General features: G+C 37.7%; 1 long non-coding RNA gene across 1 annotated transcript; it reads left to right on the forward strand.

The window, feature by feature from the left end:
* The first annotated feature begins 1,018 nt into the window (after positions 1-1,018).
* LOC140012876 (uncharacterized) lies at positions 1,019-3,576 on the forward strand. The gene is made up of 2 exons (XR_011819845.1): positions 1,019-1,206; positions 3,375-3,576. It is a non-coding gene; the product is annotated as an uncharacterized lncRNA (long non-coding RNA).
* Positions 3,577-21,291: the final 17,715 nt, after the last annotated feature.

Below are 21,291 nucleotides of genomic sequence, written 5' to 3' on the forward strand. Positions count from 1 at the left end.
CTCCAACTTCGAATTTCAAATCCTTCCTGCGATTATCTGCGCAACTCTTTTGTCGATTTGAGCTGTTTGGAGTCTCTGATATACTAACTTGACCTTTTCATGTGCATCCTCCATCCATGGTACCGTCGTTGGATCTAAAATCTTCCTTTCCCCTACTTCATCCCAATAAACTGGTGATCGACACTTTCTTCCGTAGGGAGTTTCGTATGGTGCCATTTGTGTAACATCCCGAATATTAGGAGGTTGTTTGTGAAGAAAATATTAAAGTGTATTTCTTTGGGTTGATTTAAAACCTTATTTTGGTTTAAAAGACTAGAAACCCTAATATTGTAGCCAAAAACCCTAGTTTACTTGTGACTAACCGGTTTTCCTAAATCTCTCATATTTTAATTGAAACCCTAATTTTAATTACTGGAATTGGAAAATTCCTCACGTTTTCTTAAAAATTTCTTTTTATTTGAAGATTATCATTTATTAAAGCCCTACTATCCAATTATCCCATGATAAGTGTAAATAAACCTAGAAAATAAGGTTTTACGCTTTGGTTTCAAGTTTGGAGTAAAATTAGGGTTTTCGCGATTTTTCGCCGGATGAATTTTCGGTACAGAGTAAGGATTAAATTTGGAGATTAAAAGTGACTTTTAAGTGAAAAATAATATGTGAGTAGTAGCAGTAAAATAAGGTTAGTGAATGGGAAGTAAAAACCCTAGTACGTGAGTTTTTAAGAAAAACGGCGCGAACCGGCGGGTCCCGCGCACTACCGTTTGAACGCACCACTGGACCACCACTTTCTTGCACCACAAGCTTATTGATATTTGAGCCAAAATATCTTCTTATATTACAGCTAAGGGGACCGAAATTTGTGGCTTATAAGCAAGGGGAAGAAAGAGAAAAATTAGTGGCTAAGAATTGTCCAAGTGTTAGCCAAATTGTGGTCTTAATTAACTCTAACCTTCTTACTCCTTATAAGACAAAAATCAGCTTCATTTCTCTTCATTTTCTGCTGCTAAGAGCCGAGAGAGAGAGAGAGTAAGAACAAGAGAGGAAAAACAAAACTCTTCTCCATTTCTTCTTCAATCCACCAACAAAGTGAGAAATCAAACAAAAGAAACCGATTAATCTTGTCTTTGAGTGGTTAGTTAGTGTTTGGTGGTGAAAGTTTGGAAAAGGAAAGCTTGGGGCTGCTTTTAGAGACTTCTAACCAAGGTAAGAGAACTCATCTCTCTAAGTTTTGCTTTTGATTTTGTTAAATTAAGTTAGTAGTTTGATTATAGTGGTGGAATCATGGATGATTAGCATGATTTAGAGGTTTTCCCCAATTTATTTGATGAACTAGGGGTTCTGATTTTCTGCTCAATGTGATGTATGATGTGTAAATGTTGCAATTAAGGTTATATAAGGTTGTTTAGTGGTGATTAGAACCAGAAATTTGAGGAAATTACACTTAGAGCTAAAAATTCCAGATTTCTGGAAAATTTCCCAAGCATTCTGTCCGAAATTGTACCTATATGTTAGAGGCCGAATTGACCTTTTGTCAAAGAAGGAAAGTTGTAGAGAATGGCATTTTATAGGTGCCTGTAAAATTTCATCTCAATCGGAGCAACGGAGGTCGTGAAAAGTCCAAAATACCCTTGCTGTTTTAAGAATTTCCCAGCAGTCCGTTTCTTCAGTTCAGTCCAGTTTATCACGATTTTTGATCAGGATCCATTCTGATTTAGCTCTGGGCCAAAACATAAAAGTTGTAGTGTTCTGAAGTAGCTTTAAAATGCCTCAAAGAAAACCTGATTCGGACTTGTGTACACTGAGTTAGGTCCGCTACAGCATAATGCGTTTAAACAGCCGATGAATTGGTTTCTGGTTTAGTAGTCTGAGATTTTTACTAAGTTACATTAGGAAATGGACTAAGTGACCTTCATAAATGTTGTAGCTTTGTGTCTTAGCTTCGAAATGGCACAGGTTTCGTATTAATCCGATAAGTGTAGCCTTGGATAAGTTATTTCCGCTTGTATACGTCAAATCTGTCTTGTGCCACATTGAATTTCTGCACTTGTACTTGATGCGGTTCTTGTTGTTATGATATTGTGAGCCTATGGAACGGCTCTTGACATAAATTGCTGATATGTATGTTGTTGGGCTGTTGTTGAAGAAAAATAATGAAGCCTAAATGGCTGGAAAATTAGGTAAACACAAAGGGCATGCTGCCCAAATTTACGCTCGAGGACTATATAAATACACTTGCGACTTGGGTCGAGTTGATATGAATAGTACTTGAACCATCTAGGGTACTTGAGTCTTCTTGTTCGAGGTATATAAGTAAGGACTTGGCCGAACTTGTACCCTTGAGAAATGAAATAATGATTGCTCAAAGTACGTTTTCCCTTGTACTTTTGACTCGCATGACCATTTCAAGTATAAATGTTACAAAGTGTTATCATTTAAAAAGTGAGCGAGTATCTCACGAGTATTCTCCAAGTGAATTTCAATTTCTTGATTCTTATTGAACGAAACGTCTAAGTTTCGAACTCTAGTCATGTTTCAAAGTTCTCAAATTGAGTTTTATCGCAGATTTGGACTCCGAACTCGGAGTATAACCTGAAAGTGACCAGTAGCACTATATCTTTTGGGTGAGTGCTTTCAAATACCGAATTGAACTTGATACTTGAACTTGATACGTGACCAATCTGATTACATGTTATATACGTGAATTGTAAGGGCAAGAGTGTACTTTATCGCACTTGCCCTTACGTGATATACTTGTTTATTGTTGCAATTGACTTGATATACTTGTTTATGATGCGCGCACTTCCTGGAATTCCAGAAACCCTGTGGCGAGTTACTCTAGTCGAGCCGGCAAGGGCTTGGTCGATTGGGTAACGAACCCTGGGTCTCTTGTATCGTCGAGTGGAGTGATATCTCCTCGACTAATCGGTATACTCGAGTATTACCACCCGTGTTCTTGAGGATTTTGGGCCCAGCTGGGGGTTGAACGGTGGACGGAGAGTCGTTTAAGTGGTGTTCTACTGGATTGGTTACTTACTTGAAAGTTGACGGAGTGTCAACTACTACGGGATCAAGCTTCTGGTAATGCAATGGGAATTTGACTCCTGAGAGTCATCCGTATCCTTATACTTTGGAATGATTATTGTTTATTGGATTATTGTTTCTTTTGAAAAATTTTCTACATGCGCTCATTTTAAGATTGCTACTTGACGTGCTACTGTTCACATTTATGAACACTTTATGAACACTTTATGAACACTTTATGCTCGTTACTTTGCTATATCGAAAACTCGTACTTATAAATAATGGTCAATTTGCTATTTGGAACCTCACTGGGCTCTTAGCTCATTCCACTCCATTTGTTTTCCTTTCAGGGGTACGAGTGATGCGTGAGACTTGTAAAAGACTAGCGTAGCCTTTTGTTTGACTTTTGACTTTTTGGTCTTGTACTCGCGCTATTCCTCGAATGAAACATGTTGTACTTGGATTGTATACGTTCTGAACTAGTTTGGTGTATTGAGACTTTGTACTTCGATTTCTATTAATGTAAATTATAAGCTTGAATTGGGAATGTTATTTATGGTTCATGGATGTGTGTACGTGACTCGATTGAGATAGTGAGTGAGTCCTGGCGAGAGCTGGGCAGGCGGTCTGCCGAACCCTTTGGTACGCCTTAGGGAAAGGTGGGGTCGTCACAATTTGAATGGATTAATGATAACTGTTATTATAAGCGAACTCCACCAACGTCATGTGCTAGCACCAATTACCTCCAAATTCCATAACGCATGTCCTTAACATATCTTCAAGAGTTTGAATGGTTCTTTCGGATTGTCCATCTGTCTAAGGGTGGTATGTGGTACGGAGATTCAGTTTGGTCCCTAAGGTTTTTTGCAACTTTTGCCAAATTTGAGACACGAATCGGGAATCCCTGTCGGAAACTATGCTTACGGGTACTCCATGCAAACCTCACAATCTCATCCATATACAGTTGAGTTAACTTTTCCATGGAATACTTCATGTTCACTGATAAGAAATGGGCCGATTTGGTTAATCGATCAACGATTACCCAAACGGCATCATGACCTTTTTGCGTCCGTGGAAAACTTGAGACAAAGTCCATCATAATGTGCTCCCACTTCCATTCAGGTATCTCGAGGGGTTGTAACAAGTCAGAAGCTTTTTATATTCAGCTTTGACTTGTTGACAAGTGAGACAAGTTTGAACGTACTGAGCAATTTCCTTCTTCATGTTATCCCACCAATATAACCCTTTTAAATCTTGATACATCTTACTACTACCCGAATGGACCATATATTTAGACTGGTGAGCTTCCTCCAAAATTTTTTTTTTTTTAATATTTCATCCTTCAGCACAACTATTCGGTTTCGATATCTCAAAATCCCCTCGGGATTCAAATTGAAGTCAGATGATTCCCCCATTTTCACCTTTTCTATCAACTTCTGTACTGCAAAGTCTTTCTTCTGAGCTTCTTTGATTCGATCTAGTACGGTGGATCTCACCGTAATATTTCTGAAAATCACCTTCTGGTGTTCAAGGCGAGGATTCCACTTACTAACTTTTTCTAACATATTCCATTCCTTAATCATTAACCCAGCCACTTGAGCCTTTCAATTTAGAGCATTCGCCACTACATTGGCCTTCTCAGGATGGTAGTTAATAGTACAATCATAATCTTCCAAAAAACCCTTCCATTGACGCTACCTCATGTTTAGTTCTTTCTGAGAAAATAAATACTTAAGATTCTTATGATCCGTATAGATCTCAAAAGTTACCCCATACAAATAATGTCTCTACTTTTTCAGGGTAAAGACAACAGCTGCTAATTCCAAATCATGGGTTGGATAATTTTGCTCGTGAGGTTTCAATTTCCTAGAGGTAAAGGCAATCACATTTCCATTTTGCATTGATACACACCCCAGTCCTTCCCTCGAGGTATCAGTATATACAGTGAAACTGTCTTTTCTATTATGTAGAGCCAAAACTAGTGCCATGGTCAACTTTCTTTTCAATTCTCGAAATCTAGTTTCACATCTAGTATCGCAAATAAAATTGCTAGGCTTCTTTGTCAGGTTAGTTAAAGGACCGGTAAGTTTCGAGAAATTCTTAATAAACCGACGATAATACCCTACCAAATCTAAGAAGCTACGAATCTCAGTAAGGTTTTCTGGCCGCTTCCATTCAGCAACAGCTTCTACTTTGCCCGGATCTACTGGAATGCCCTCTTTCAAAATCACATTCTCTAAAAAAGAGATTTTCTCCAATCAAAACTCACATTTGCTAAATTTAGCATGTAACTAGTGTTCTTTCAAAATCTGCAATATAATTTTCAAATGCTGCTCATGCTCCTCCCGGGTTTTAGAGTACACGAGAATGTCATCAATAAACACGACTACAAACCGATCCAAGTAGGGTTTGAAAATCCGATGTATCAAATCCATAAATCCTACAGGGGCACTGTGACACCCCCACTTCTCCCAAGGGCGAACCCAAGGGTATTCGCGGAACGCCTGCCCAACTCTTGCCAGGACTCGATACAATTTCGATTCAAGCTTAAAGATACACAACCAAAGAATAACAGTCGAAGTAAGAAAAGTCGCTTCCTTAAATAAATCTTGAAATCTTACAACACAAGTTCTCAAAAGTACATGACTTTTTCCAAAAGTACAATCACTAGAAGTCGGCAATCAAATACAACCCAAAATACTAATCCAAAGTAATCAAACCGGTTTCTCCAAAATTCTTTCCATTCCAAACTCCTGTTAAGGAAAACAAAGCTAATGGGGTGAGTTGACGCTCAGTGAGGCCAAGAAAACATGCAACACATATTTCATATAACCATGGCATTTGCACGAGAATTAAAACAAGAAAGTTCAAGTAATTCATAAATAATAATAACACAAATTCAATAAGGATACAGGAGCTCTCAAGAGCTAGATTCCACTTGTTTCGCCAAGGCTCGATTAAATACTTCCCTGTGATGACACTCCGTCAGCCGGGTGGATATTAAGTTCGTAGAATTTCACTTACTCTTCCCCGTTCACCGTTACACCCCCTGTCCCGGACCCGCTCTTCTTTTATAAAGGCACTACTCCACGAGTATGCCAAGCGAGATCTCTTAATAGGTCAAACTTTTGATTATCTCATGGTTCACCGAGCTTCTCGACCAAGCCCATGCTGGCTCGAGTCGCAAGGTGTGACGACCCCACCTCCCCCTGGGGCATACCAAAGGGTTCGGCGGATTGCCTGTCCAACTCTCGCCAGGACTCACTCACTCGTATCTCACGCATACATCCATAGACAATAAGTAACATCGCAATTCAAACTTATAATATACATCGATGTACAAATCAAGATACAAAGCTTCTATACACCCGAAATACTTCAGAGTATATACAATCCAAGTACAAATCATCCTAAGCGAGTGATAGCGCGAGTACAAGTCAAAATTCAAAACAGCTAGACTACGCTAGTTTGTATACGTCTCACGCCTCGCTTGTACCCCCTGTAAGGAAAACAAATGGAGTGGAATGAGCTAACAGCCCAGTGAGGTTCCAAATAGCAAGTTGACCATTATTTAAAAGTACAAGTATCAACGTAGCAAAAGAACGAGCATAACAAGTTCATAAAAGTGAAAAATACACTTCAAGTAGCAAATCTCAAAATGAACGAGTGTAGAGTGCTTTTGTTTTTCAAAAGAAACAATAATCCAATAAGCAATAATCATTTCCAGGTATAAGGATACGGATGGCTCTCAGGAGCCAAGTTCCCATTGCTTCACCAGAGCTTGATCAAATATTAGTTGACACTCCGTCAACTTTCAAGTAACGTAACCAATCCAGTAGTACTTCGCTTAACTCCAATCCGTCCACCATTCAACCCCCTTACCGGGCCCAAACACCAATTAAACACTGGTGGTAATACTCGAGTATACCGATTAGTCAAGGAGATAACACTCCACTCGACATTACTAACTACCTATGGTTCGTTATCTAATTGACCAAGCCCTTGCCTACTCGACTCGATTTGCTAGTCAGTAGGGTTTGGGTTCCCAAGATTGTCGATGAGATAACATCTCCAATCGACTGAATCAAAATAAAAGTACGGAGATGGGAATGGCAACAATACTGCCGCTCCGCACTTACAACTCAAGTACAAGTATATCATGTTAATGGCAACAATAAACAAGTATATACCATATTAGGACAAGTGCGATAAAGTACACTGTTGCCCGATCAAACAAATCACATGTCAGTTATTTACATTGATCAAGTATTGAAAAGAAGTGTCCAGTTCAATTAGGTATTTGGAAGCACTTGCCAAAATATAGTGCCTTTCAAAAATCACATTCAGGTCCAACTCCTTGGTTGGAGTCCAAATCTGCGATAAAATATCATTGACGATGGTAAAACTCTCTAGAGTTCGAAACATAGGAGTTTCGCTTCAAGAAAATCAAGTAAATGCAACTCATTTAAGTAGTATTCAAGATACTTATCAAATCCCGAAAATTTATGCTCGCTCGTTTAGTTTCAGTAAGGAAGCGGTTAAAACTTTAGAACTCCCATTGGAGTCGAAAGAACGAGGAAAACGTATTTCTAGTAGTCGTTATTTCATTTCCCAAGGGTACAAGTTCGGCCAAAGTCTAACTTATATATCTCGATAAAAGAGGACGCAAAGATCCTAGATTATTCAAGTGGTATTCGCTCTCAAGCTTTACTTAAGTCGCAAGTATATCTACCTATCCCTCGAGCGTAAATTTGGGCGGCACGCCCTTTGTATTTACCTATTTTCCAGCCATTTATGGCTTCATTCTTTTCCTCAATCAGTCCCAAAGTCACACACAAAAATCATCTCATTTCAATAGCCGTTCAATAGGCTCAAAGTCGTACAAGTACAAATTCAAGCCAGGAAAATGTCCGGAAATAAAATTTAAGTCAGGAAACAAAAGACGGATTTGACGTCACTTAGCGGAACAGACACAACCGAAGATACACTTATCGGATTGGAGTGAAATTTATACCATTTCGAATCTAAGACAAAGGCCTACAACTTTGATGAAGACCACTCAGTCTAGTTCGTAGTGTATCCAGGTCAAAATGTCAAATTACAGAACCAGAATCTCACATTCGGGCTAGTTAACCGCACTATACGTAACCGACAATAACTCAGGCTACCGAAGTCCGATTAAGGTGTTTTCGGGGGCGTTGGAAAGCTAAGACATAGCACTACAACTTCTGTACTTTGTCCAAATGCTAGTTCAGTACGGATCAGGGTGAAAAAATGTGGTCAGATTGGTGGAATGTCGAAACTGGCCACAGAGCTCTACCTATGGCCGTCAGGGATATTTTTGTCTTTTCACATGCTACAGTGCTTGGATTGAGTTGAAATTTTACACGAAGCTATAAAATATTATTCCCTACAACTTTTATGTTTTGTGCTAAGCCTAATTTGGCCTCTATCATGGTCGAACAGAATCGGGCAGAACAGGGTATCTTCAAAACCGAAAACTAGAATTCATGCAGTCCAATGCTAATTTTCTTATTTCGGGCTTGATTTACTACCTCAACTTCCTATACAAACCCACAAAAGTGATATATAAACCATCATTAACCCTTATTAGCATCTTACAACATCAAAATCGACATTTCTACTCAATTGCTACAAGCTTTTACAAGAGTTCAAGGCTGTTTTACCTTCCAAAGGTTGGTTCACAAGGTTGCACTTCAAGAACCAAGTTCCTTAGCTTTCTTTTGCTATAACTCCCAAGCTTGTTGGATGAGTTGCCCACAACCAGAATTTTTCTTGTTCTTCCTCTTATTTTCTCTCGGTTTTTCTTCCTTCTTTTCTCCCAAGAGCTGGCCGAAAGTTTCCTTGTTTGTTTGGCTTTTGTCTTGCTAAGTTAGATTAATACTAAGTCAGTTGGTCAAAGTCCAACTACCTTTTTGATTAGCCAATCAAAATTGAGCTTAGGAATCTCATGGAACCTTTAGGAAGTCTAGCAACTTGTGATTAACCAAAAGTCACACTATGGTCCAAATAAATTCACAATCCTACCAATTTACTCCACAATTTACATATGTGATATATTCCAAAAACCTAATTACACCTCAATTACTCCACTAATCACCCAATCACTATAATTACCTATAATAAAATATGCATTATCATACGTAAACTCAATTACATAATAACCTATTAGTCACAAGTAAAACTAGGGTTTTGATTTAAATTTAAAGTGTCCAAAAAAAAAACAATGTTTTTAAAACAAAACAAAAGAAATAAATCAAAATTTTAAAAGAACGAGGGAAAAACATTATCCTAAAATTCGGGGTATCACACAAGGTCAGCCAATTGAGATTTGGGCGTCCCCCGATTACCGTTATGAGTCGATGAGATTCACTCCAATTGACAAATACCGTTATAGGCTGATGAGATTCACTCCAATCGGCATATGAAACCATAGCATAATTCACTATTGTAGTACTTCACTTATTTCATTTAGCAAATTCATTTCATACAATTCAAATATAATTTGCTTAAAAGAGAGCGAGTGCGATAAAGTATACACTCGACTCGACAATTGTAAATCACTTAATCAATAAGAAGCAATTCACATAATTGGCAACTATTCATGCACTTGATACTCACCAAATCAAAAGTAAGTGAACAAGTAAAGTCTTTAGTGGTCCGCTCTAGGATTCCCTTCAACCCCTCTTGAGCACCTAAAGAAATAGGGACCAACTATTACTCACATAAACACACAACCACTTATCATCCAAGAAGAAAGTACATTCGCTTGAGATTGAAGACAATGTATTAGATGAGTTATAATCCCTCGAAAATCGGGATTTAAAAGTGAACATGTAAGGTCACAAGTTCGAATCAAGTTAAAGGAGCTTTTCTCGTTAAAACGTTGGAATAATGTTCAAAGAGGACTCAAAAGTTGTTTTTGACTCATGTCACGGTAAGTAAATCTCAATTCCACAAGAAAGTACCAACTTCAATTTTGGCACGAAAATCGAGAAAAATGGCAAATGGTTTTCATTTCCCAAAACTTTAAATCTCACATCCAAACTTTAGGATGTAAAGAGTATTCACATTCTTCCAAACTAATGGAGTCAAAAATATCCAAAACTCCACTCATTTCACAGAAAAATATCAAAGTTAAGGTTTCGAGATTCAAGTGTAAAACTAGTGCAATTCACTAAGAACTACTTTAGCCAAAATGCTTCCTTTTTGGAGTTTAAAATTACAGAAATCGAGGCAAAGCTAGGGTTTGAAGTTCATTTCTCGAGTATAAAATAAGGGGTCATTAACCAAGAAAGTGGAACAACCAAGAAAATGCATTAAGAGAGGTTTAACTTTCAGAAACCAAGATTTGAAATGAAAGTTTAAAGTTCTAACGGAACCATGTATTCCACCAAGAAATTACACCTAAAACAGTCCAACAACTGCAAGGGAGGATGGAAAGTTCTTAAAAGTTCATTTCTTATGAAATCGGAAAATTTCAGCTTTACGCGATGATCGTTGAAAAATCAAATCTTGAGTTTGGCATGTCTAAAAATGGAAAACTTTACACCGTTGGAAACTAGGTTCGGAGTACTAAAGGTCCCTAGAAGATACTTTTCCAGGATTCTAAACGGAAACCATTCATTTTTCAGCTCAAATTTCCAGTTCCAAGAAGACAGGTTTGAACCAGTCTTGTTTTTTAGCAATCTTTGAAAATTCGGAAAAATTCACAAAAAGTGAACCAGCCTTTGAAATTCATAACACAATAAGAGTTCCAAACAAGGTTTCAAACACAACAAAAAGAACTAAATTTGGAGTTTTGGAGTTTTGAGCAACAAGATATCACAGCCTAAATTCGGTTAATTTTCACTACTTGAACAGTGAATTTCCAGATTTGAAAAGCAATTTTTGGGGCATCATTTGGATATTGAAATGGCATTGAAATTACACCAAATTTCGTACATTTAAACTTCCATATGTGGAATACCTCTCTATCAAATTTTATGCAACAACTCATGTGACAGCCCCACCTCCCCCTAAGGCGAACCAAAGGGTTCGGCGGGCCGCCTGCCCAGCTCTCGCCGGGACTCAGTCGCTCACTACAGTCCTCAAATGCATTACAATATAAATCTCAAATATACATCAAATTCTCCAATAATTACATGTCATAAGCGAAGCGGAAACAATTCCCCAAACCATACATAAAATGATTTCCAAATCCAAACTGTACAAGATATATGCCATCCAATCACGTGAATAAGTACTACAAGCACTTCCTTCGCCACGAGCCCTGTGGAGGGGAACAAAATAGTTTTGGGGTGAGCTAGAAGCTCAGCGAGTAACCAGGAAAATCATTAAACAAATATATTTCACAATGTTGCATTTCGATCATTTCGATGATGTCATGATTCAGAGATCAAATGTCCGTTTAGAGCTCTCATGAGCCAGTGAAATCATAGCGCTTGAACACCTAACGCTCAAATAGATCATTTAACATTAACATTAAGAGGGAGCCCCTTTTTGAGCTCCGGAGTCATTTGCTCCAAGCGAACAGAGGTGGAGACGTTGGTGTCCAGCACAAGACTCCCCAAGAACTCATTGAAGCCAAAATCATATCATGAATTCACATGCAAGCACGCATGAGATGCAATCGAGTAAATAATGCAAGAAACATTTCACAAGTACTTTGGAAATAGTTTAGGGTCATAAATCAATGATGTCATAAATCAATGATGGAGTATCAATAATTCAAGAAACATTTACAATGGAAAGCGATAGCAACATTCATTAAAAGGATACGGGCCCACATGGAGCCAAATATTCGCGCGCTCGCTCGTTCTCCTGCCATTTCCCCTTATTCCTCCAATTATTTGAAAATTTCCTTTTTGATAAATAAAACCCTCGTTCCTTTGTTCGTTCATTCATCCCTTTCCGGACGTTGGCCGGACTCCACCCATCCGGATGTAGCCGGACTACAAGGTAATACTCGAGTATACCAAATTCACCCAGGGTCACCATATCGCCCGACCGAGTCCGCTTCTGGCTCGAGTCGATCGGTAACGAAGGGCAGGGCCCAATTCAGCCAAACGGCTTACATTCATGCGCAACTAGCATTTAATCATTAATCATTGAAACTTTCACATTTATTTAGGTCGAGTGCGATAAAGTACACACTCGCCTAGAAAACTCGTTTTAACAATCATTGAATGCACTTAACACATTATCAATCAATCATAACAAGCCAATAAGTCACGGAATATAGCAAACAAGGAACACTCACATGCAAGCACACATGATATGCAAGAAAACAGTTCAAAAGTAAATAATGCAAGAAAACAGTTCAAAAGTAAATAATGCAAGAAAACAGTTCAAAAGTAACTTTGGAAACAGTTCAAAATTCAAAAGTAACTTTGGAAATAGTTCAAAAGTAAATAATGCAGGAAACGGTTCATAAATAACTTTAGAAATAGTTTGAGGTCACTCACCTCCATGGCTCAGAAATCATCCATCATATAACATTGCCTTGCTCAAATCCAAGTCTTAGATCGCAAACTCAATGCAAACAAGTCCCTTCAAAGTTCGGACAGCACTTCCCCTGAATTTGCTAACTTTTCCAGCCATCATGGCTTCATTATTTCCTCAGCCAGTCCCAAAGGTACACACACAACAACAAGTTCATCCAATAGCCATTCAGCAAGCTCCAAGTAGTACTAGTACAATTCAAGCTAGGGAAAAGTCCGGAAATGAAAGTTAAGCTCAAAACCAGAAAAACAGGTTTTGACATCATTTTACGGTAATGGCACCAAAGGCACTACGATTGTCGGATGAAGGTGGAAGATATACTGTTTCGAAGCTAAGAGATAGGGTTACAATATTACAGAAGGTCACTCAACCCAGTTTCGAGTGTAACCAGGTAAAAAATGCAAGATACTACACCAGAACCGCAAAAACAGGTTCACAAATCGCATTCTGGTGTAAACATCATAAATCAGGCTACCTAAGTCCAAATCCAGAAATTCCAAAGCCATCCGAAATCTAAGGAAAAAGGCTAAAATTCATCAGAAGACCTCAATAACCAATTCGGAAGCATTCCCAACCAAAATAACCCATTACAGAAGAAATTCTCAAATTCGGGTAAAAACAGGGCAGCAAGGGTAATTCAGTCTTTTCACAAGCTACGCTGCTCCGATTGACCTGAAATTTTGTAGGCACCTCTAAAATATCATTCCATACAACTTTCATGTTTTAAGACAAGGCCAATTTGGCATCTATCTATGAGCTACAAATTCGGGCAGAATGAAGAACATCAAACCCTAATTTTTTCAATTTTCTTCCAAAACAGCAATTGATTGCAATTAACCACTTTTTCCACCTTCTAGCTTCCTTAAATATCATTTCCAATCATCATACATGACCACATAATCATATTCATATGAAAACAGAAAAATCCCCAAAATTATAAAACTTCATCAATTCAACCAAAACTCAAGATATAATCCATAAAAGTGCATCTTATACCACCACCAATCATGAATTGAACATCATTAGAGGAAGGAGAGGGATCCTTCACAACTCACCTTAGCAATACAAGAGATAGAGCAACTAGTCACCTTAGCTTTCCAAACAACTTCACAACCAAGCTCAACTCCACCAAACTAAGAGGTTTTATGGAGTAATTGGAAGATTAATCGGTTTAATTGAAAGATTGGGCAAGATTGGAGACTAGAAAATTGAGAGCTTTTCTTTCTTTCTTTGAGCAAGAAAGTCGGCCAAGAGAGGTAAGAAATGAAGATGATTTTGGCCAATTTTAGGTATTTATTTGGTAAAGGTAAAGGTAAAGTTAAATGGTCAAAGTCAAGAGTAAATTAGATGGTGACACTTGTCACCTTTAGGTTTAAAACTTGTCTTTTTGTCTCTCCAATACAAATATCTTAACACCTTGTAAAATAATATCACTTAATACAAAATTCCAACAAGTTGTCAAAAATATAATGCATTTACCGCACTAGCGGGTCCCACGTCCAAAATACGCTCTTAATTTCTCAAAAACTAACCGATACTAGAAAAATCATTTTAAAACTATCTTTGCTCATAAACTTTATCTGGGGAATTTTTCTAATAAAGAAACTGAAAAAAACGGGCGATTAAATAAAATAAACCCTAGAAAATTAGAAAATTACCGGGTTCTCACACTCATTCTTTCGGGGCGTCACAACTCACATGGGAAGTCAGTTAACAAAATGACTAAAGTTTGAAAAATGTTTCAAGGCTAATTTGCCCTCTTGCTTTTCTTTCTTTTCAAACGTTTTGCACAATGAAATCAGCCCCAATTCCATTCATTTTTTAAACCAAGGTTCCATAAACATTTGATGGGCAAGGGATGGGTGATTGACACCAAAATTTTTGAAATATAACCTTCCAAAACAGATTTGACCATTCGGCCAACAAGAAAGGAAAGATTTCCAGTTTTCCAGCTTTGTTACACCTTTGAAATCAGACCACAACTCACTTAATACAAGTTCAAATTGGGAGTGGTTGGTGGCGTTGGAAACTAGGTTCAAAATTCTACATTTTATCAGAAAGGGTCATTCCCAAAATCAATTCACAAGTGAGAGGAAATCGAGCCACAAGATGCAGCTTCTCCATTCCTCTCGGACAGAGAGTCACAACAGGACAGTCAAATTTGTTAAATCACTACGGTCCACTCAGTTCGAACTAGCGGGTGATTTTTATACCGTTAGAAAGCTATGAATGTCTAGTTTCAAATGCCACAAGCAGCACTTGATTTTGACCTTTTTACAAAGAGTTATGTTCACGCAAATAGGTACTGTCCGGCTAACCTGAACACCATTTCCAGATTTCTTTCTGTTTTGAATACTCTAGTTTTGAACAACCAAATCAAATGATTTTTGGACGACACTTTGTACACACAATATACAACATATATCCATCAATTTCATAGCTAAACAAGCATTAAAATTTTGAATTAAAACAGAGTAACATGACTAGAAATTTTCGGCCAGCTCTAGTCTCCCTCCTTTCACAACTTTCTCTTCATTTCTAACCATAATCCTCTCATATAATACATAAACAACATTAATCAAGAAAAAATTCTTCAAGGCAGCTACCTAAAGGTCTCATCAAGTCCGATAGCCTAGAGATTAAAACAAGAAATGAAACTCCTCAAGTCCTCTAGCCTATTTCTTGCTTAGGGTTTCAAACCCATGCAAACTAAGCTCCATTCTTGAAGAAATTAGAAAGATTAAAGAAGCTGAAGGGTTACCTCTTAAACCCTAGTTGAAACCAGAAATTTTCCACCACAAAAACTCCAAGAACTTCCACAAGTTGTTGTCTTTCCTCAAGCTAGAATGAATCTCCAAGAACTAGAAGATTGGATGAAGTTTTTGAAGCAAGATGGAAGCTTGAAATGAAGAGTTTTCTTCTTCCTTTTCCTTTGCTGGTTTCAGCTGACCAAAGAGAGAAAGAGAGAGTGTTTGGCAGGTATGAATCTTGTCTTGGAAGCTTTAAGAAATTCTGGCCAAGAAACTTTGCAAAAGTCAACTTCAAATAGTGTCGCGCGCGGGTTTCGTACCACCATTTTCTCTCTTGTTTGTTGCACTAGTGCACTAATCCTCCAATTTTATTCCTTTAACACTATAATTACTCACTCTTACTAGTCTAATATAAATTTATTAAATCTCCACTTAGTCGTTCCGGCTTGATTTACGCGAACTTCCGATTCGCGCGCTATAAAAGCTTAGTTGGAACCCACTCACCTCTAATTTCTCAATTAACTTTTCTTAGTCTACCATTAATCATTCTTAATTCTCCAAAATTATTGAACTCTCGAATCAAATATTATCTCGAAAAATGTGTACTCATTATTCCTCGCTAAACGAGCCGCAGAAAAATTAATTTTGCTAACGAAACGTTTTAAAAACATAAGGGAGACATTGTTCCATATAAATGGATTTAAAATGGTTGAAATAAAATATTCGGAATAAACGGTTGAATAAATAATTAAATAGGCCAGTAAAATAGAATTAAAAGTAACAATAATTCGGGTCCTCATATCCTTCCCTCTTTAAAAGGAATTTCGTCCTCGAAATTCACACTTAGGATAACATCATACCCCTTAATAGTTAGGTTTATCAAATCGGTCAACAACTTACACTCTCCAACCCATATCTCACAATTTCTATTCACCCAATTAGCAACTAAACTTTGATCTCCAGTGCGTTCTAAATTCCTAGTCATAGGGTAATTTAATCGGCCTCACGTCTACCCCACTCGTAAATCTAGGGTTTGCAAAAGAGTGTATCGTACTAGTGTCACTTAGAACCTTAGCTAAGTAAATTCTACCAGTGTCAAGTATTTACTTCAACTTTCTCCAAAATCCAAGATATATGATCTTAACATGTCCTCCAGGTCTGAATTGTCCTCTCTGACTGTCCATCAGTTTGGAGGTAGTAGGTAGTGCTAAAATTCAATTTATTCCCTAACATTTCCTGCATCTTTTGCCAGAACCGAAAAGCAAACCGAGAGTCTCGGTTAGATACAATACTTACTGGCATCTCATGTAGCCTTATAATCTCATCCACATATAGCTCCCCCTAGGTGATAATTAATCGTGCGATCATAATCCTCTAAACATTTCACCCATCTACGTTGTCTCAGGTTTAACTCTTTTGGGATGAACAAGTACTTAAGGCTCTTGTGGTTGGTAAAACCTCAAACGTTACCCCATATAGGTAATATCTCCACTTCTTCAATGCAAATATCACAGCCGCTAACTAAAAATCATGAGTTGGATACTTTTTCTCGTGAGGTTTTAACTTTCTAGAGGCATAGGCTATCACCTTATCATTTTGTATCAATACACCTCCCAAGCCCTCTTTTGAAGCATCCGTATAGACCATAAAACTATCCCTTCCATTCGGTAAAGATAATACAGGTGCTCTTGTCAAACGTTTCCTTAACTCCTGAAAACTTTCCTCACACTTCGGGCTCCATATAAATTTCTCACTTTTCTTAGTCAACTCAGTCATGGGTCCCGCAATCTTAGAAAAATCCTTGATAAACTAATGGTAATATCTGACTAATCCTAAGAAACTCTAAACTTCGGTAGGGTTTTCTAGTCGTTTCCTTTTAAAATAGTTTCCATTTTAGCTGAATCCATAGTAATTCGTTCCTTAAATATTGTATAACCTAAAAAGGCTACTTCTTCTACTCAAAACTTACATTCAGTGAACTTAACAAAAGTTGGCGCTCTCTTGGGGTTTGTAAAACTATCCTCAGGTGCCGTTCAAGATCTTATTATAGTCTAAAGACAGAGATCAATAAATTAAATATACATATAAGTCATAAAATCAATTAGAAGCGAAGTAAATTTTCATATGTTATAAAAGATCATAATAGTTACATCAAGTTGAGATAGGTTTATCAAATCATTTCAAAAGGAGAAGGGAAACAACAAGATCATAACAGAACGTGTCGAGTTGCCAAGATACAAAACAACAAAAGGACTTCGTCTAGATTAGGGTAAAACTACAACCCCAATCGCTCGAGTGGAGTCAGATTCATCCTTACTCGTAGAGATTTTACTACTTGGATCCCTCTTACAGTCATTCGTATTAATCACTTCTTCTGGCACTCGACTGTTTTGAAGCAGACCTAGCAGGCTGTTGGGTATTTCCTCTTTTTAGAGGCACTAGGGCATTTTGAGATCTGGTGCTCGGTACTGCCGCAATACAAGCACTTCCCCAATTTCTTCCAACAATCATTTTTCGCATGATTGGACTTGCCACAGTAGCCACAACTAACTTGAGGGGTCGCTGCCTGACCAGCTTGAGAATTTCCTTTGTATGTCATCTCCATTTCCACGCTCTTGTATAGCAACTCAATTTTCTCTGCATATTCTTGTTTCCACCGCCCTTCCCAGTAGTCAGCCAAGACCCTAAGAAAGCGGTAACATAGCACATAGACATGCAAAACACACATAAGGCAAATAAATCAAATAAAGCCCTAACTATTACATTCGTGGGAAGCCTACTACAATCTAAGAGGGGAAACGGAATAAAATAAATAAAATAATAACCTAGCTATTACAACTTTGGCATTCAAGTGCCTTTCAAATGATCGAAATTGAAAATAACTATACAAAACTAAAACAAATAAAGTGGATAAATAAATAAATAAATAAAATGAAAACATTCAAAAGGCATGCAATTAAGCACATAAATCACATAGACACATAGGGTCAAATAAAGTGAAAATAAGGGATAGAGTATACCTTCCTTGCAATGGTAATCAAATGAAGGAAAAATAGCTTCAAAACAATAAAAGGGTCAAGGCACCAATTAAATAGTAAAGTATAAACAAAATCACCAAATCCCTCCCAATTGCAACTTAAATGAAATCAAATAATGCATAATTTCCAAGAAAAGTAAATTATTGATCAAATTTCTAAAATAGAAAAACTACCAAGGACCCAATTGCAAATATTAACCAATCACTCAATCCCAATTAACACATTTTGAGAAATTCACGGGTCCAAGAGCAAAGAAGGGGTCAAGTAATGGTTCAAATTGCAATTACTCTAGGACCTAATTGCAAGAAAATAGAACATAATTGGGCCTCTGTAGCATAGATGGAAGCTAAAGGGAGTAAAGCCAATTTTTGAAAGCCATTTGCATGCATGTTACGTAGAAGCCTTCTTCTGCAACATTTAGTTGAAGTTTGCTGCAACTTTAAACTTTCCAAAACAAATTTCGTACAAGACTTCAAAAAAAAACAGCAAAAGACCATCCCTCAATCACCACTTAACAACTAGACCCTTTGATTAACCCAAACCACTCATAATCAACACCATTAAAGATTAAATGGATGTTGACCTTGGTCCCTATCTTTTGATATTTACAAAACAATGGATTATACTAATATCTTTTCAAGAAATACTTTCAGCTATGAAGCAAATCAGGTTCAAAGATTAAGCACAATTGAAAAAGACAGAGTATGCTGAACCTGTCAGACGCTCAAGAAGACAGTACCGGACGTCCGATAATCATTGTACAACTTCGGACGTCCGATAGGGACCCTTCGAAGTCGACAAAACTATCGGACGCTGAATATGTCTCTACCGGACGTCCGATAGAAACAAGATAATTTCTCAAAACTCTTTGTTTGCTGTCGGACGCACAAAAAGCTTGCACCGGACGTCCGAAAGAATTGAAGAAAATCTCTTAAACTCACTGCCTGCTGTCGGACGCATAAAACAGGGCTATCGGACGTCCGACACTCCAACGGCTAGTTGACTCTTCAGCTACTTTCTATCCGTTGGAAGCACTAATGAGGCACTTTCTTGATTCTATATAAATAGTGGTTGGTCAGATACTTAAAACAACTTTTGCACACTGAAAATACAAAAGATCTAGAGTGATTTTAGTGAGAAAATACTCATCAAAGAAGATTTGTAGTCTTAGTGGTGTGAGGTTCATTGTAAGCTTTTCATTTGTGAGTGAATCTTTCATTAGTGTAGCTCTGTGAGGGTTGTCCTGAGAGATAGTAAAACGTCCTGGCTTGACCGAGTGGTGTTCGGGGCAAGGAGGAGGTGAACCTTCCTTTGTACGCAAGAGTGATTGTAATTCATCAATTTGAAGAAGTTTATTTGAATTAATCTACAAGCTCAAGAGGAGCTGTGTAGTTAATTGGTTTGCAATTCTTTCCCTTTTATTTACTTATTGTTATATTGCGATCTTTTAATTGCTTATCGATTGGCTTTTCGATTGGTTGTCTTCGATCCTTACAATTGGTATCAGAGCTTGGTCTCCTAGAGATTAAGCTCAATCGGCTTGGGAGTAAAAATGACAACCAATAATGCCATGTTTTTTGAAGGACATTCTGTCATTATACCACCTATGTTTAATGGGTCAAATTATGTGAGTTGGAAAGAAAGAATTATTATCTTTTTACAGTCTATTGATATTGAATTGTGGTTTATTATTAGTAAAAGTCCATATGATACCTCTCTTTTAGATGAAAATACTCTCAGATCTAGACAAAAAATGAGAAGTGAACTGACTGCTGCGGATAGAATTCATCTCACCTTAAATGCAAAAGCCATGAATGTGTTATATTGTGCCTTAGATTCAAATGAATCTGCTAGAGTCAAAGGCTGCAAGTCAGCCAAGGAAATTTGGGATAAATTGAGAGAATTTCATGAAGGTAGTGAGAATGTTAGAGAACAAAAGAAGTCTATTCTGGTTACAAAGTATGAATCCTTCAAGATGCAACCTCATGAAAACATTGATGAGATGTATTGAAGATTTAATGACCTCATTAAGGATTTGGAGGTGCTGGAAAAGGAATACTCTCTAGGTGAGAAAAACAGAAAAATTCTGAATGCCTTATCGAAGGATTGGGAGAGTAAAGCGATTGCTAATGAGGAAGCTAAAAATCTAAATACCTTGCCCATTGAATCTCTTATTAACTCTCTAACTTCTTATGAGCTGAAACTCAAGTTCAAGGTGTAGGAGGAAGAAGGTACAAATGTGAGAAAGAGTATTGCTCTAAAAGCTTCACAAGATGAAGATGATACAGCCTCCGTGAGTGAAGATGACATGGAAGGTGATGCTAGTGATATTGCACTCATCACACGAGGCTTCAAAAGAATACTCAACAAGAGGAGATTCAGAAAAGGTGGACCTAGCAACTCCTTCCCGAATCAATCCAACAACTTGAGAAACAAAGGAAAGCTAGAGTTCAACAAAAAGCAAACTGGTAAGTGCTTTGAATGCGGCCAACCTGGACACTACGCAAGTGAGTGCCCAATGAAGAAGAGGAAAGGTGAAAGAAAACCCAGATTCAATAACTTCCAGTTCACATGGAATGAATGCAACTCCGATGGTGAAATTGAAGAGGAAGAAAAATTTGCTCAATTGGCTTTCATGGCCATTGGAGATGATGAGGTAACATCTTCTAACTCTCAATTTGAAAGTGATGATGAAACTGATGATGATCTTGAATCTTTTATTATAAAATTGCATGATAGTTGTCGCGCCCCACTTTTTGATGGTGTGTTTGGTGATGTGTTGTGTGGGTAGTGGTGTGAGATGTGAGTGTGTAGTGTGTGTGTGAACGTGTGCAAAATGAAAAGTAAAAGGCCATGGGACTTAAGAATGCGACGATTTGGCCAAGTGAAGTTCAAAAAGGGTTTTTTTAATGAAAATGGAGTCGCCACTTGGTATCGAGTTAGGGTGTACCAAG

This window comes from Coffea arabica, chromosome 8e, assembly GCF_036785885.1.
Source record: "Coffea arabica cultivar ET-39 chromosome 8e, Coffea Arabica ET-39 HiFi, whole genome shotgun sequence".
Taxonomy (NCBI): Eukaryota; Viridiplantae; Streptophyta; class Magnoliopsida; order Gentianales; family Rubiaceae; genus Coffea; species Coffea arabica.